The 15960-nt window shown below is 41.9% G+C and overlaps 1 protein-coding gene across 1 annotated transcript in view; it reads right to left on the minus strand.

Moving 5' to 3' along the window:
* The window catches only part of FAM83B (family with sequence similarity 83 member B), a 127205-nt gene that overhangs the window by 56230 nt on the left and 55015 nt on the right, over nucleotides 1-15960 (minus strand). The gene's annotated exons all lie outside the window — the stretch shown is intronic.

The raw sequence follows: 15960 nt of genomic DNA on the forward strand, positions 1-15960 counted from the left end.
GCTAACTGAAGGAATGAAAACACCATCACTACTACCTGGACAAAGTTACCTGGGTAGCTCTAGTTGAACAAATCTCTGTTTTAAACTTACCGAGATAAAATTACTAGGATAAAGTTATCCAGGTGTACTTAGTGGCACTTCTACCCAGATAAGTCAACAGGATAAAGATATCTGGGTAACTTACCTACACAGCAGATCTTTAAATATGGACATCAGTGTGAATTGCATATCAAAGCTGCTCATTTAAATAATTTAAAAAACAATCACATTTTTACACATTCATTTACTGTACAGCAAAAATAAATTAAGGCACAGAATCATTCTATCAGTAGCAGTCATCATTGGACTATATGATCTTGAAAAAATAATCTGCAGATTTGCATCCCATTACAGTTGCCTTTTTATAAGAGGTTTAGTTTGACGTACTTTTTTTTTTATTGATTTGAAAAGCAGTGGGAGTGAAAACAACCGAGATATTTGTCTTGAAAGCATTTTTTAGGAGTTTACGTGTAACTGATATGATTTGTTTTTATAAAATAGGAGCATGGCTGCTCTGTTTCAGGTGAGTTTTAAAAGCCCTTCCCATGCCATGCGCATGTATCGGCTCAGTACGCGCCGCGTGGATTATAAGAGGCGGCCGGGTATGCGCTTATCTCCTGGAATGCAACTAACATTTTTTCGTCATAAAAGGGGCAAGGGGTTGGCATAGTCTGGGTTGAGAATGGGTGGGGCGTGGATACTCTAGGAAATATGAATGAAACCAGTGCATATGTATTTATGCACACCAGGGTCCCTATGGGGCGGATTTTCAAAGGGTTATGCGCGTAGCCCCGAAAACCCACTCCTGCGCGTGCCGAGCCTATTTTGCATAGGCTCGGCGACACGTGCAAGCCCCGGGGTGCGTGTATGTCCCGGGGCTTGAAAAAATGGGTGGGGAGTGGGCGGGGTGGGGGGCAGGGCCGATGCCACTGGTTGTGCCGGGGGCTCACGCGCCGGCACTTGGCTGGCGCACGCAACCTACGCCTACTCAGAGGCAGGCGCAACTTCGCGAACAAAGGTGAAGGGGGGTTTTAGATAGGGCTGGGGGCGGGTTAGGTAGGGGAAGGGATGGGAAGGTGGGGGGGGAGGCAGAAGGAAAGCCATCGGGGCTCCCCTAGGGCTTGGCACGCGCAAGGTGCACAAGTGTGCACTTCCTTGAGCGCGCCGACCCTGGATTTTATAATTTGCACGTGGCTGCGCGCGCATGTTATAAAATCAGGCGTAGATTTGTGCGCACCGGGTTGCGTAAATTTTAAAATCTGGCCCTATGCTTGTAACTTTACTTCTACTATGGAGGGCATGTAAGTCAAGAAATAAAAAATACTAGGATAGTCAGCAGGGTTTTAAGGGTCGAGGCTAATAGGGTAAAAAGGAGGCAAATTAGCTAGGGGGTTTAGGAAGTCCTCTCCTTTACTGTGGTGAACTGGGAATTCTCTGGGAAACAGGTGTTATGGTTTTGAGGTATTGGAGTGGATTCTTGAGTACTGCGGAGATGGCCACACCCACGGGGAGGAACCCCGTGAGGAACTGCAGTGCTAGGCTAGACTCGAGACACGCAAACACAGAAGTTAGTCTTTTATTATACAGCTGGATAGTCCCACCAGAGGAGGCAGTAGTGAGTGGATCCAGTAAGAGCAGTCCAGGGATCCTTGGCAGAGGAGACAAGGTAGGTGTTAACAGCACACGCTTGTATAGGGAATTCCAGATGCAGGTTCCCCGTGTAGCACTATAGATGAGACAGACTGACAAAGTTAGATTACTCACTAAGATGGTAGCTTATAGTTGGAAATCCCAGCAGGCAGTAGTTGGATGCAGGCACCAAGGCAAGGAGAGCAGGCCCTTGAGGAGCGAGTACCTGGTCCCGGAGAGATACCCGAAAAAAAGCAAAGGGCCTCCGAGGAGCGGGTACCCAGGTTAGAAGAATTACCCCGAAGGGCAGAGAGAGCTTCCAGCAGCAGCACGGAAGTTGCAGAGTAGCTCAGACCGGAGGCATTCCAATCCATTCGCGATCCTTGCTAACTCAATTTGTTAGCAATGAAGGGCAGGCTAAATACCCAGATGGCATGACGCCCCCGAGGTTCCCGCCATGACGTGGATAAAGACATGGGTGGCATGCGTGCGCGCACCCTAAGAGGCCCTCAGGAGAAACATGGCGGATAGCCTTGCCATTGCCGTTCCGGGAACACCGGAGAGAGCGGCATGCAGACACGGCAGTAGCCATCTTCCCAAGGCTAGTGGGGAGAGCAGAGAGAAAGATGAGGCACAGAGGTCGAAGCCGTCTGAGACCGATGGACCCAACCAACAGGTAATTGAGACGACACGCGTATCAACTAAAATTCCCCCCACTTTCATGATAGAGGCATCATTTGCATGCACATGCATGCATCAATGTGAAATTATGCGCTCATGTACACACATATATAGTCAATTTTATAACAGGTGCGCAAATACGCGCATATGTTATAAATCGCCATGTCCATGTGCACAAGCCAGGAAATGTACGCATATGTGCTACTGCATGCAGGTCTTAAAATTCACCTTAGTATCACTAGATATGGATACTATGAGCACATCACTCCTGCTTTAAGAAGCCATCATTGACTTCCCATCACTCACAGGCCGATGCAATATGGCACGCACAGAGAAAGGGTTCTCAGATTGAGTGCTGGTTTTCTTAACTCACACGCATCCACATCCCTTAGGCAACCGAAGCAATATTCTAATGAGAAACAAATTGAAGCGGTGTACAAAAAGGGTGAGCTAGGGAGAAATGTGCATTTCTGGTACTCAAAATTAAATTGAAGGGATGCACAAATGTCTAAGTTGTGTGTTCCTAATAAAAGTGCATCATTTACATGAAGTTACAGAAATCTGCAATGTCTGTTTACCAAAATCGAAAGGAATCATCCATGGATTTTAAGGTGTCCTTTAGATAATCAACATGCTCTGCAACACTAATATTTATGTATATTTTTAAATGTTTTGTTCTAACCACAAATAATTAAATCTTATACTATTCTCTCTAAACAAACCTATCCTACATGGGGCACATTTGTCATAATACAGAGGACCAAAGTTATTTTGTTTCTCATGAGACCTTGGCTGCAAGTAAACTTTACTCCACCTTCAGACCTGGAGTTAATTTTTTGGTGTAAAAAAATGTGCATTAGATGCCCTGCCTTTGGGCGCACTTTCCTGCATTGTGCAGTAATAGCAAATGTCTAACAGGTAGGGATGTGCAGCAGGGACGGATTCGTCCCATTCAGTATTCATATTCATCGGGATCCAAATCCGTTGCATCCGTTCTTGGGGGACCCCAATCCATTCATTAGTTACATATGTATTCGTTTCCTAAAACAAACCCCATCCCAACCCTTTAAATTTAATTTACAACCCCCCACCCTCCTGATGCCCCCAAGACTTGCCAAAGGTCCCTGGTGGTCCAGCGAGGGTCCTGGAGTGATCTCCTGCACTCAGGCTGTTGGCTGCCAGTATTCAAAATGGTGCCGATAGCCTTTGCCCTTACTATGTCACAGGGGCTATCGGCGCCATTTTGAATACCGGCAGCCGACAGCCCGAGTGCAGGAGATCGCTCGAGGACCCTGCTGGAACACCAGGGACTTTTGGCAAGTCTTGGGGGGGTCAGGAGGGTGGGGGTTTATTCGTTAGTGATATGTTGAATTTGTGGGGGTTCGCCATACATTTTGTGACCCCCAAGAATACAACAAATATGGCATATACATTGCGGATTGCCAATATTTGCAAATGAATGCACACCCCTACTAACAGGCAAATTTTTAAAGTGCTGCGTGCACCAGAACCGGAAGATATGTGCATAAGTCAGGTCAGCAAGCGCCGAGCGAATTTTAAAAACCACCCACATACACACGTATCTCCTGCTATGAGCACAAGTCCAAAGTTCTGAGAAAGGGGCGTGGCATGGGTGTGGTCTGGGCAGGGCATGGGCATATCAGAGTAAAGGCCAAAAGATGTGTGCCAGGGTCCCCTGCCACTCAACTTTACTACTGATATAGATGGTCTGTAAGTAATAAAATAAAAAATTCTAAGCTAGGCAGCGGGCTTTTAAGGGTTGGTAGTAACAGGGGAAAGGGAGGCTAATAAACTAGGGGGGTTTGGAACCCCTTTTAAAATCTCCCCACTTTTGCATGATTTACGTGAACATGCGCATGCTCAATTAAAATTGAATGCACTTAGTTTATTTTATAACGTGTGCATCTACGTGCATATGTTAAAAAACTTGCCACGTCCATGCGTGCGAGTTGGCAAACACGTGCACATGTGCGCCTGCATGCTTGTTTAAAAGTTAACGCTCTAGTGAATCAGGTACTTAATTGGTTAGGTTTGTGACTGAAATTTTTCTAAACCTATAAGGACACAATTTTTGTGGCTAGATTTAGAACTGCTATTTCTGTGACTAGAGCTGTCTAGCTAAATTTAGCTGTTTAGCTCTGAAAATACGTGCAACCAGCAACATTTACAACATGCTGCGGGAAAGTCTCAGCCCCAACCTCTTTTTGCCTGGATAAATTTGTGTACCTTGTGCATTTATTCAGGAAAATTCAGGGGTAGAGGAAAGTTTTAGCCAGTTAGATTTAACCAGTTAACTATTGAAGTTAGCCATTTAAATCTTTTGAAAATCTACATGATAATGTCATAGATGCCAATAAGAAAAGTTTTGAATTTTCCCTATACTTAGTTGGTTAACTTTTAGCTGGATAAGTCATTATCTGGCTAAGATTTAGCCGAATAAATAAGGGCATGTTGGGAGTATTTTGGGGTGGAGACAAATTAGTTGAATAACTTATCTTAGCTACCTCTGCTATTTGGATTTAGCCAATTAGGTTATTTATCTGTTTCCAAACGTGGTAGAGAAGAGATCTATAGTTATCTGGGAATGTTCAGACAGTTAAGTACTGATGGCATATTAAAAAAAAAAAAAAATGTGGTCATATCAACTTGAACCCTTGTCCCGCAAATGTGGAAAAAATGACCTGCTGGGTTGTGTTCCCCCCATATTCAAATCCATACAGATATGAGATAAAAAATATAAATTTGTAGTGTTCGGAACATCCGAACCCTCCCCGGTTAAGAATCCTTTCCAAAGAATGCCCCCATCCTCTCCCCCCTTCCCTCCTCCCACCCCCCATCTAAACCTTAAACCTTCCACCCTACCAGTACCTTTAAAATGCATCTTTAGTCCAGATCATGGAACATATTGAATGTGAATGCTTCACTGTTCACTGCTCTGGGCTTTTCTGTAAAATGATCTACAAATATGTTAATTAAATAAATAAATAAATAAATAAATAATGAACAAAAATAATAAATACGCTGTTACTATGACCTGGATCTGATGCTTCTAAAGATGACATAGAGAACCTACTAAGAGGCCAATGTATCAGACTATGTTAAAACTGTATTAAATGGGCATTAAACCTAGTGTACCGATACATTACTGCCAGTAGTAACATATTCATGGAGGTAGGTAGGTAGGGTTGTACAGAGGCAAAATTTTTGTTTTGGTTTATTTCTTTTTTTTTTTTGTTAACTCCATTTCTTTGATACATTTCTTTCATTACACTTCAAAAAAAAACAATTTTCCATTTATTCTTTTCTTTTGCTTTTTCGTTTCCCATTAAAGTCAATGGGGGAAAGCAATGCAGCCTATTTGGAGCTTCTAAAATGGGGTTTTCTAAGCAATTATAAAGAAAATTGTGGGTAAGCATCTCCAGAAGAGAACTCCAAGACACTCAGGCTGGGACTAAAAGTGACATGAATAGCCTAAAGCATTGCAAATGGGCAAAAATGTGCCAGCAGCGGCAGGAGATCTCCAACGCACCTTGCAAGGAGAAAATCAGCAGCAAAAACAACAAGAACACCCAAGGGTTCAAAAAAGGGCACCAAACACAGTGTCATGAACCCCCCCCCCCCCCAAAGGCTGCACGAGGGGTAAAGTGCACCAAGAGTGCCGTGAACATTTCTATGGCATCATAAAAGGAGAAAGAAGTAGGAAAGGTGGCAGAACCCCATTCCCTCCCAGGAACTGATAGAGGAACAAAACAGCACAAAAGGGACACAGTCACCCATGACACCATCAGAGGTGCATAGCAGCCATCCACAGTGGTATGAACACCCCAGGGTGCAGAGTCTGGGGTCTTGCAGCAAGGATGAGTGGCAGCAAGATCCACAAGGTGGTACATTAGGAGAACGACAGCAAAAGAGACAGGGACAACAATACCCCAAGGTGGTACATCAAGGTGGCACAAGACAGAGTGTCAGAAAGATCCCTAAAGTCAGTGTGAGGAGCAGGGCAACAAGGTAGAATGGTAGCAAGACCCCCCAAGGTGTAACATAAGGGGTAAAGCAATAAATAAAGAGTGATATCAAGACTACCAAGAAGTGCCATAAGCAGTACAGCAGCAAGGCAGAGTAGTAGCTAGACCCCAAATTTAGAATGTGGGGGTATGGCAGAAAGGTAGACTGGTAACAAGAACCCCCAATGGGTAGGATAAAGAGTATAGCATCAAGGAAAACTGGCAGCAACAACACTAAAGTGATAAGCAGTATAGCTGCAAAGCAGTGTCAGCAAGAGCCCTAAAGTATAATGGCAGAGTGGTAGCAGGCCCTTCAAGGTGTAGTATAATGGGTATAGCAGCTAGGCAGAGTGGCACTAAGACCCTTTAAGGTGTAGAGTCTGGGATATGCCAGCAAGGCTGAGTGATAGAATCCTCAGGATGCTACATCAGGGCTATGGTGGAAAGGCAGAGTGGCAGGGAAACCCCTCAGATATAGTGTTAGTCACAGGGCAGTTTCACCTTGATTGGGCCTCCATCCTGCCTTCTTGCCTATTTCTCCTAGCTTGGCTCTGACATGGTTACTACCTCACTCAGGAATTTCTTGTTTTCTTTGTTATAGTCTCTCTACAGCACTTTTCAATGAGTTTTAGACTTGAATGGGGAACAAGCAAATTTTAATTTATATTCATAAGCACCCGCCATTCATTTTGGTGGTCCACGAATGAAAGGAAAAGGTTTCTTTAATTGTATTTTACTCATTTGTTTAAAATGAATTCACATCCCTACTGGAAGGAATAGAATGGTGGACTCTAACATCTTTCGCTAACATCTATGTCACATAAAATGGCATGGGCTGACTTCATATTGCCTTTTGCCCCAGGAAGCCTTGACTCTACTCTAGGAGGGTGGGTTGAAAGATCATCTTTGGGGGTCTAGAGGTGACAATCAGGGGCTGCAGGACTTATGTTAGCCTATGGTGGGTCATGTTGTTAAGTGAGCAAAATAAGAAATGTAGTTAAGTTTTTCAAATAGCCAGTGGGTTCAAACAAATCATGTTTACTATTTATTCTTATATTTATAATAATAATAATAATTTTATTTTATTTTAAGTCATTCGCTGCTTTATCTATAAGTTCATACGAAGTTAGCCCTGTTATCTGTACCCTCTTGTTTGATGTAATTTCCAACTTTGGTTCTATGTAAACCGACGTGATATGTACTAGTACAGGAACATCGGTATATAAAAGCTTTACACAAATAAATAAATAAACAGATAAATAAATAAATAAATGATTTGTGTCAACCGTTTTAATTTTTTATTTATGTATATTTATACATTACATTTCCAAGAATAATTCCTTGAATTTGCAAGCAGAATAGATAATAACAAAAGAAAAAAGAAATAGCAATACACAACAAAAATATACAAAACTTCTGCTCATCTAGTCCCCAACTTGGGGTCCAATCACAACCTCAGGAATAATTTTCAAAATATTTAGGTTATGGCGTTTGTACAGGAGGTATTATACATATCGAATTCAGCAACAGACTAGTTAGCGCAATTCCACAACCACTGGGGAAGGGGTGATTACATATGGTTCCTTATTATCAAGAACATTTTTTAATTGAGAGGGAATATAAAAAATGTATGTAGAATTCTTATATTTAATCATTCATTTGCATGGAAATTTTAATAGGAAAAGTGCACCAATCTGCAAGAACTGAGAATGCATTTGCAAAAACTGTTTCCTTTTCAGCTGTGTTACCCTAGCTAGATCTGGGAAAACACTAACTTTCAAGTCCATGAAAGTTTCTTGCCTGTGTCGGAAGAACATTTTCAAAACCCATTCCTTGTTGGATTCCAGTAAAAAAGTGACAATTAAAGTTGAAGATTTAACCTGTTCACTTTGGGATGTTTCTAAGATTTTAGTAATGTCCAGTCCCATCCACACTAGGCCTGCACCCAGGCCTGCTCACCTTGCTCCTGCGTTAGTGGGTCCCAGGTCTTTCTCTCCCACTGCCGCTGAGCACCACCCGTCCACGGCATCCCGCTGCGACGTCCCCTAGGCCCTCCACTTTGGGCCTAGCTCCACGGCGGGGCACGGCGTCACCTCCTGCACCGGCCCCACCCCTAGGCGTGCATGCGCGGACCGCCCGGCCCTTTAAGGGGCCCAGGGCGGAAACCAGCTCTGCGGCGCAGCCCGATGACATCACCTAACTCCAGTATATAAGCGAGGCCCTGTTCCCCAGGGCCTCACCTTGGCAATCGGGTTGACACCGTTGGTATAGTAGTTTGCCTTATCCTGTGTTCCAGTGTCTTCTTGTTCCAGCGTCTCTTTGTTCCAGCATCTCCTTGTTCCTGAGTCTCCATGTGTTCCTGAATCCTTCCCAGGTAGTACCTCTATGGACTGATCTTTGGTAATGACCTCTGCCTGCCTGACCATTCTTCATCTGCCGCCTGGAACTGACCCTCGCTTCCCTTGACTATGCTTGGACTGTCCTTGGTATTGACCCCTGCTTTGGCTGATCACTCCTGGACTGATATCTGGCTCTGACCCTTGCCCTCCACTCGGACACTCTCTTCTGGCCTACTGTGACTACCAGACCAACCTGCTTGGAATCTACCTGCAACTTCCACCTGACTAGATCCGCAGGCGCTGCCTGTCTCATCCAAAGAACCTTCCTAAACGGCTACCTCCCTGAGGTCTCCGGAGCATCCAGTTCAGGTCTAGTCCATCCTCTCTGCATCAGCCGTGCACCCTTGCTCGTGGTGGGCAAACCCTCCGCTACCTCTCCGGGAGACCATCCAAGGCCCACCTAAGTCCAGGCGGTCCAGGTACCCAAGGGCTCAACCTGCGGAAACCCCAGACTATTATTGGTGAAGCTCTAGCTAACCTCTGTCTCCTCATGTGCTCTGCCTCCTGGTGGCAGGCGCTCTCTGGGTCCGACCAACGGGCCATTCCAATCCTGCACAGGCCAAGGGTCCACCTCCAGAACAACAGTCAACCCTTTTTAATATTAATAAACTGTTTTGCATGCATTCGCATGTGGTGCAATTTATTCTTTTTTTTTTTTTAATTTCATATAAATATCAATACAGTCTAATGTACAGATTCTTTAAGGTTAATGCTGCATTAACAGTAAACATGAGTTTATGTGTGTTATAATGTCTTTTACTTAAATTAACACTTTAGTACATTGTAAACTACACAGATTGTACTTGTATGTAATATATTGTACAGTTCTAGTTTAGAGAGCGAGATAAAAATGATAATATAATTTCACCTAAAGACAGTTTAAATGCCTCTGCTCTGTTAAAAACATCTCGGGAAGAAGTAGATTTTAGGGGAATCTGGATCTAATAATGAAATGACTTTTTTAAAAAATAGAAACATTGTTACATGGTCAATCAATCAGGGTTTTCCCTGACATCTAGAACAACCCATGAAAGTAGAAAACACTTTCTAGAGTTGATGCCAAATGTATTTAGGGCTATTTTTTTCCTTATTTACCTTTGTAATTTATTATAAATCATCAAGAGCATACATTTATTTTCTTTGATTCTGGTCACAAAAGATTTTTGTAGAAATATGGTGTCTAGGATACAAGAGTTAATATGATCAGCCTAGGTCACCTGGCTGTATTCTGGCAGTAGGTTTTATTTTGAGTCCTGCATTTTGATTCTGGTTTACTTTTGCTTGGAGTCTTGTAAAATCTCTTTGTTTCCTTTATTGGAATGTTGTCAACTTATGATTTGAATGTTTCCTATATACTGTATGTTTATTTTTGTTGTTGTTTTTTTAAATTTTATATGATGGCTTTTTCCCCTCTATATGATAACTTTCAAATGGACAAAAACTGACAAAATAAGAATAAATAGCACAGGTCTGCAATGAGATACTAATGGGTCTACCTAATAAGGTGAGGATGCAGTACCATGAGCTGATGCAAGATAACGTGCTTTGTTTACCATGGTTCCCATTATTGGGGTAAACCCATCCCCAGGTGTGTGCTGGACATGAAGGTGGCCATAAAAGATGTAAAGCCTCTTTGGAGCTGGAATCACTCCTGGCTAGCTCTGCTCCCGTCCCTTTTCCCAGGGTCTGGATTATTTGCAGATGAGGGGAAAGGAACGATACCTTTCCAGGCCTTGTTGTAACAGGGGTGACTTTCCTTGTGTGTTTTGAGAGAGGTACATGTTTTTCAATACTGTGAATGCTGTAAGTGCCAAAAACAACTTGGAAGACTCTGGGTAGAGTGACCAAAATTAATCTTTACTGAAAGTATTCTTTTAATGGTAAATGGCAAATAAACTCTTTTTCCACAGGTGGTTGTTACAGTTCTTTCTCTCTTTCTCTTTCTCTTTCTCTCTCTCTCTCTCTCAGTACATGGGTCTATTTATCTTGGCCCAGGAACAAGGGAAATACTCACCATCCAAGGCTTGAATTTATTTATTTATTTATTAATTTATTTATTTATTTGTAGGGTTTTATATACCGTTATTCGGTAGAGCCATCATAACGGTTTACAAATCTGCAATTATCATCCAACATATGCAATTATCTTACAATCAAATGGAGTTAACATAGTAGTTGGGAACAGTAGGGTTTTGTGAACAATCAACATATTTTCTTAGTCGTTGAATAACAGAATATTGCGGAGAACATTTTCAATGAGGTTCCCCAGTGGGCAAGGGCATCCTTGTTGGGACAGATAAACCCCCTCCAGCTGGCCAAAAATCTATTCTACACAGACTCCCAATTGTCTCTCTCCTAGGGGTCAAGACTCCAATTGGGGGTCCTCAGATGTAACTCAGTTTGGTGCTACTCACAGTTCTCTTCATTCCTTCTCGATCTCACTCACTTTTCTCAATTCCCAAGTTGGAAAGGAATCCCCTGGAACATTTAGCTCTTGATGTTCCTTCTCAGGACAGGAAGAAGGGGGCAACAAAAACTCTTCCTCCCAGATTTTCTAACCAAACGGTCTTTGCCCAAAAATGTATTCTAAAACACCAGAAGACACTGCTGCGGTTCGCCACCATTTCTTGGCTTCCTTGGAAGATCACAGCGGGGTAGGCCTTCCCTATCTTGTGCCCCTAGGGAGAGGATTTCCCCATGCCCTCACCCCAAGCAACATCCAGAAGACTCACAGTCTTCTTAAAAAGAAAGTTATTCAAATCCCCAAAGCAACCTGGGATACAAACCTAGCCAGCCAGTTAGAAAATTGGGAGGGTAAATCCCCAACATTGGCCAGGAACTTCAGGTAAGTGGTGTCCAAAGATAGGCCCAAAAATCCAACTGAGGCAAATCTCCAACACCTGTCACTTCCAAAAGCAAACTGCACTGCCCCCATAGCTCTCAGGAGAGAACTGCTTTTAATACTATTTTATTATTTCCCAGGGAGTCAGCCATTCCAGCACACTCAGAGGGAGGGGCTGGATCTGAATTGTACCTCCCCTAATCATTGACTTTTCCCTCACCAATGGATTTACTAAAGGCACTACTGGTAATGAACCTAAGGTGTCATCATATTGGCAAAGGTTCCTATTCAGTAATAATGACTATCATAGCTCATTTGCAATCATGGCATATTGGCAACTGGGGTTAGGACAGAGAGTATCTGTCTGGAGCACAGGGCTCGGGGGGGGGGGGGGGGGGGCTTAAGGAAAAAAGTTCTCAGCCTAGGAGCCCCAGGGCAGATGATCTGGCCCAGAGGTCCAGCACTGTGGCGTGTTTTAGTCTGGGGAAAAGAAATGAGACTAAGTTTTTGTAATTATGAAAAATTATAAATAAAGAATTAAAAAAAAAAAAGAAATGAGACTGACGTGTCACTGCTTTGCCAGTGTTTTTGAGACCCTGGTTTTAATTTTGTGCCAGCATATTTTTGTTCAGAGCTGTGAGCCAGTATCGCTTATCACAAAGCACTGGAGCCAAACCTTGCAGATCCACAACTTCCCAACAGTGAAACCCTAATTCCATTCATGCTGCCACAGCAGTGTCAGTTCAGCCTCCTCTCTTGTTGGAAGGACACTTTACCTCCCAACCTGTAAAGTAAATTCTCTGCATTAAAAAAAACAAAACCTGCATTCATTTGAGCAGACTTAAATTCACTTCTCTGCATCAGTAGTAATACATAATGTCAATGTTATACTATATTAGCATGCTTATTTGCATGGACGTGCACTATTTTTAGCATACATTTTTTACTACTGCTTCTGCACTATAACCAATATTAAATCAGTTATATTAGCATCAAAAGTGTGCAAAAATAGAAATAAACAAAGCACACTAACAATAGTGTCTTTATTTATTTATTTATTTCTCGTTTTTTTCCATACCGCACATACAGCATGCTGACCAGGGTGTTTTACAACACATTAAATAAACAACATAAAAAATATATCACATTTTTTTAAATCTATAAAACATCTCGACATAAAAAGAAAGCTTACCAATTCTAAATAGCTGGAATCAGCCATGCCTTCACCTTCTTCCTGAAACCCACATAGTTTGCCTCTAGCTTTATATTTAATGGTGCTGAATTCCAGATCTTTGGATCACATACTGAAAAGATCTTCCTTCGATACCCGTTTCTTTTCACTTGCTTCACACCCGGTATGACATACAATGGTCCCTCTGTTGAGCATAAATTTCATTTCAGCATATCTCTCTGCACTTGAGTAGAGAGATCACCTGCACCCTTATTCCATTATCTTCTGTGGGACCAAATTTGCCCCTGAATTTCAGTAAATATGGAGCACACAACAGCCTATTCAGGTCAAGTGGAGTCTATGGCAGTGCACCATAAACAAAATAGGGCAGACTTGATGGGCCTTATGGTAGCTATCTGCCATCAGATTCTATAAATTGCTTAGGGAGATTTGATCTCCTCTCAAAATTCATTTTCATTCCATTAGAATTTTATGTGACTTCATTTCTGTATGATAATGAAAATAAATAGAATTCATGTGGTAAAGCAGTGCTATTAGCTTTGAAAGATAGCACTAAAGGCTATAGCTCTGCTTTGCAAAAATAAGTTCAGTGTTAATGCAGACACTAAACCATTATTAACATATTCTAAATGAGCCACAAAGAGCTTTCTCTCATGCCATTCATCAAAAGACTAAGGTGTTATTGAACTGGAAAATGTGAAAAAGATTTCAAGGCATTAAATGAAGGAAATGGAAGTGTTTATTGATGAAATTAAAATTGAACAAATGTGATACAGTTGTGTACCTTTTTATCTGAGATGGTCAGTGCTAAGGCCATTCTGAATAATGAATATTTCCAAATAATGGAAGTTCCCAGCAAATGGAACATATGAAGCCAGCAGATATTCAGATAATGCAAGTTTCTCCACATTTATAGAAATTGGGATTTTTCAGATAACAGAACTCCAGATACAAAATACTGCACTGTATGCTTTATGTACCATACAAATTTAAAAAAGAAAATGAAAAAAAAAAGAAAAAAGAATCAAGCTACCAACAAAGTATATAACCAATTTTAATCCCAACAGAGTACATAAAATGAAACCAGTGGCTGTGACTCCAAAAGAGTTCTTGAAATGTGGTTAAGCAGATGTTTTGGTGGATCAAGCCTAGAAAATGATCTCTCCTGGTCAAGGAAACTTTCCCTTCTGTCTATGAACAGATTTTCCCCAATCCAGTGCTATCCTCATACCAAAGGCATATCTCTTCAGACAAACTCAATTCCTGGAACAAAGAGCTCAGTCCACAGTACGAGCTGTTGGGTCCAATAATGCCAAAGATTGTTAAACACAAAAACAGGGTGTTTTCAACAAGTTCAACTTTACCACAGGCTTCCACAGCAAGAATAAGCAGATTTATAGCAAAGCCAAAATAATCTTAGCTGCGTAAGGGATCCCTCAGCACAGGCAATGCACTTACAACAAAATCCTACGCAGTTGATCTGAAGAAAAGCCAATCACATGCTCAGTTCTTTGGACCTGAGTTAAATGATGAGACATTTATGAAGCAGGCTGTTCCTGTGATTCCTCCCAGGGGGTCTTCCAAAAACAACACGTGGGCCTTAAGCCTCGGAGTAGAGTTTTATATTTACTCTCTTCTGGAATAATGCTGCCCTCTCTGGTTTCTGCACCAGGGAGCAAAAACAGATAAACTACAAACTGAGAAAAACGCAGACAAAATAGAGCACACTCCCTGCAAGTTTCACCCTTTATATCAGTAGATGTCACTGCTGACATCATTAAGGCTTAGAAAAAAGGCACAACCCAATATATACACGTAACTGATGAAAGAGGTTCAGCCTAATGTTTTCTACAGGTAGAGGTTATGTAAGGTTTATGTAGAGGTCACACCATTTGAAACCAGCATTACGCAAATATTAGTATAAAAATGTTACTCTTCTAACGAGGAAATTTGAACAGTAAGAGGGTAGTGCACGTACGTCAGCACATTCATAGATGTATTTTATAAACACAGGAGCTCCACAGTTTATAAAATGCTGTGCTTCTCTGCCCTGAAAGTATCTGCGAATGTTACACTACCTGCACAATTTTTTAATGCATGGAGCCACATACTTTCTACATCTATTTTGTAAAAGTACACATACACACACACAGTTTATGCATGAAATAATTGTAACGTGCACTGTAGTTTATGCATGGGGACAGGTATTTTATAACATATGCCTCCACTTGTGCAGGCACTTTTAATCACCAGTTTACCCACACTTTGACCAGCTGAACTAGACCTTCTACCATTTTGCCCTCACCCCCACCCCACGCAGACAAAAGACAAATGTGATTTCATTCCTGCAATTGAATTAGCAGGTGCAAAAGCATACATATAAGTTTGGTAATATATACACATATATGGCGTGAAAATAGTACTAACTTGTGCCTAAACAACTGAACCCCATCCTGGAGCACTCCTAAACTGTTCCTATTTTTCTTTACACTTATGCATGACACTGCCAGTACACGGCACGCACCCCTCAAGCTTCCACTACATACATGCAACTTACATGAGTAACTTCCACTTTTATGCTGAAGCCTTTTGAAAATTACCCCTAAATCAGCATACTTCCATAAGGTCTAATAATAAGAAGTCTGTTATTAATTATTGCCAAACTGTAAAAGAATTTCCATGCTTATTTTTTTTACCTCTGTTTCCAGCTAAAAGATGAATAGGGCCTGACAGGTAAAAGGAAGAATACTAATTCTTTCTCACCACTCAAGTAATCCAGTGCTCTAGAGCCATACTCAAGATATTTTATACCTCTGAAGCACACGGTGCTCTACTCATGCTTGCAAGAATAATCAGATAGTTCAAAATCCAACCAATCCCCTAATTTGCAAAGGTCCCAAACCTATGGAACTGATTCCCATCCTGAATCAACAAAAAAAAAGAAAACGTAGACGGTAACTTTTAAACAGGCACGTGGGCGCACATGTGCGCATGTTCGTCAGCCCACGCCCAGGGACACAGTCATTTTATAACACACGCACGTATATGCGCTCATGTTATAAAATTGCTTGGACACACGTATTGTCATCAATTTTAAATGGACATGCACATGTGCACATAAATCCCATATCTACCGCTTAATGAGGGGAAAAT

This window comes from Rhinatrema bivittatum, chromosome 3 (assembly GCF_901001135.1).
Source record: "Rhinatrema bivittatum chromosome 3, aRhiBiv1.1, whole genome shotgun sequence".
Lineage (NCBI taxonomy): Eukaryota > Metazoa > Chordata > Amphibia > Gymnophiona > Rhinatrematidae > Rhinatrema > Rhinatrema bivittatum.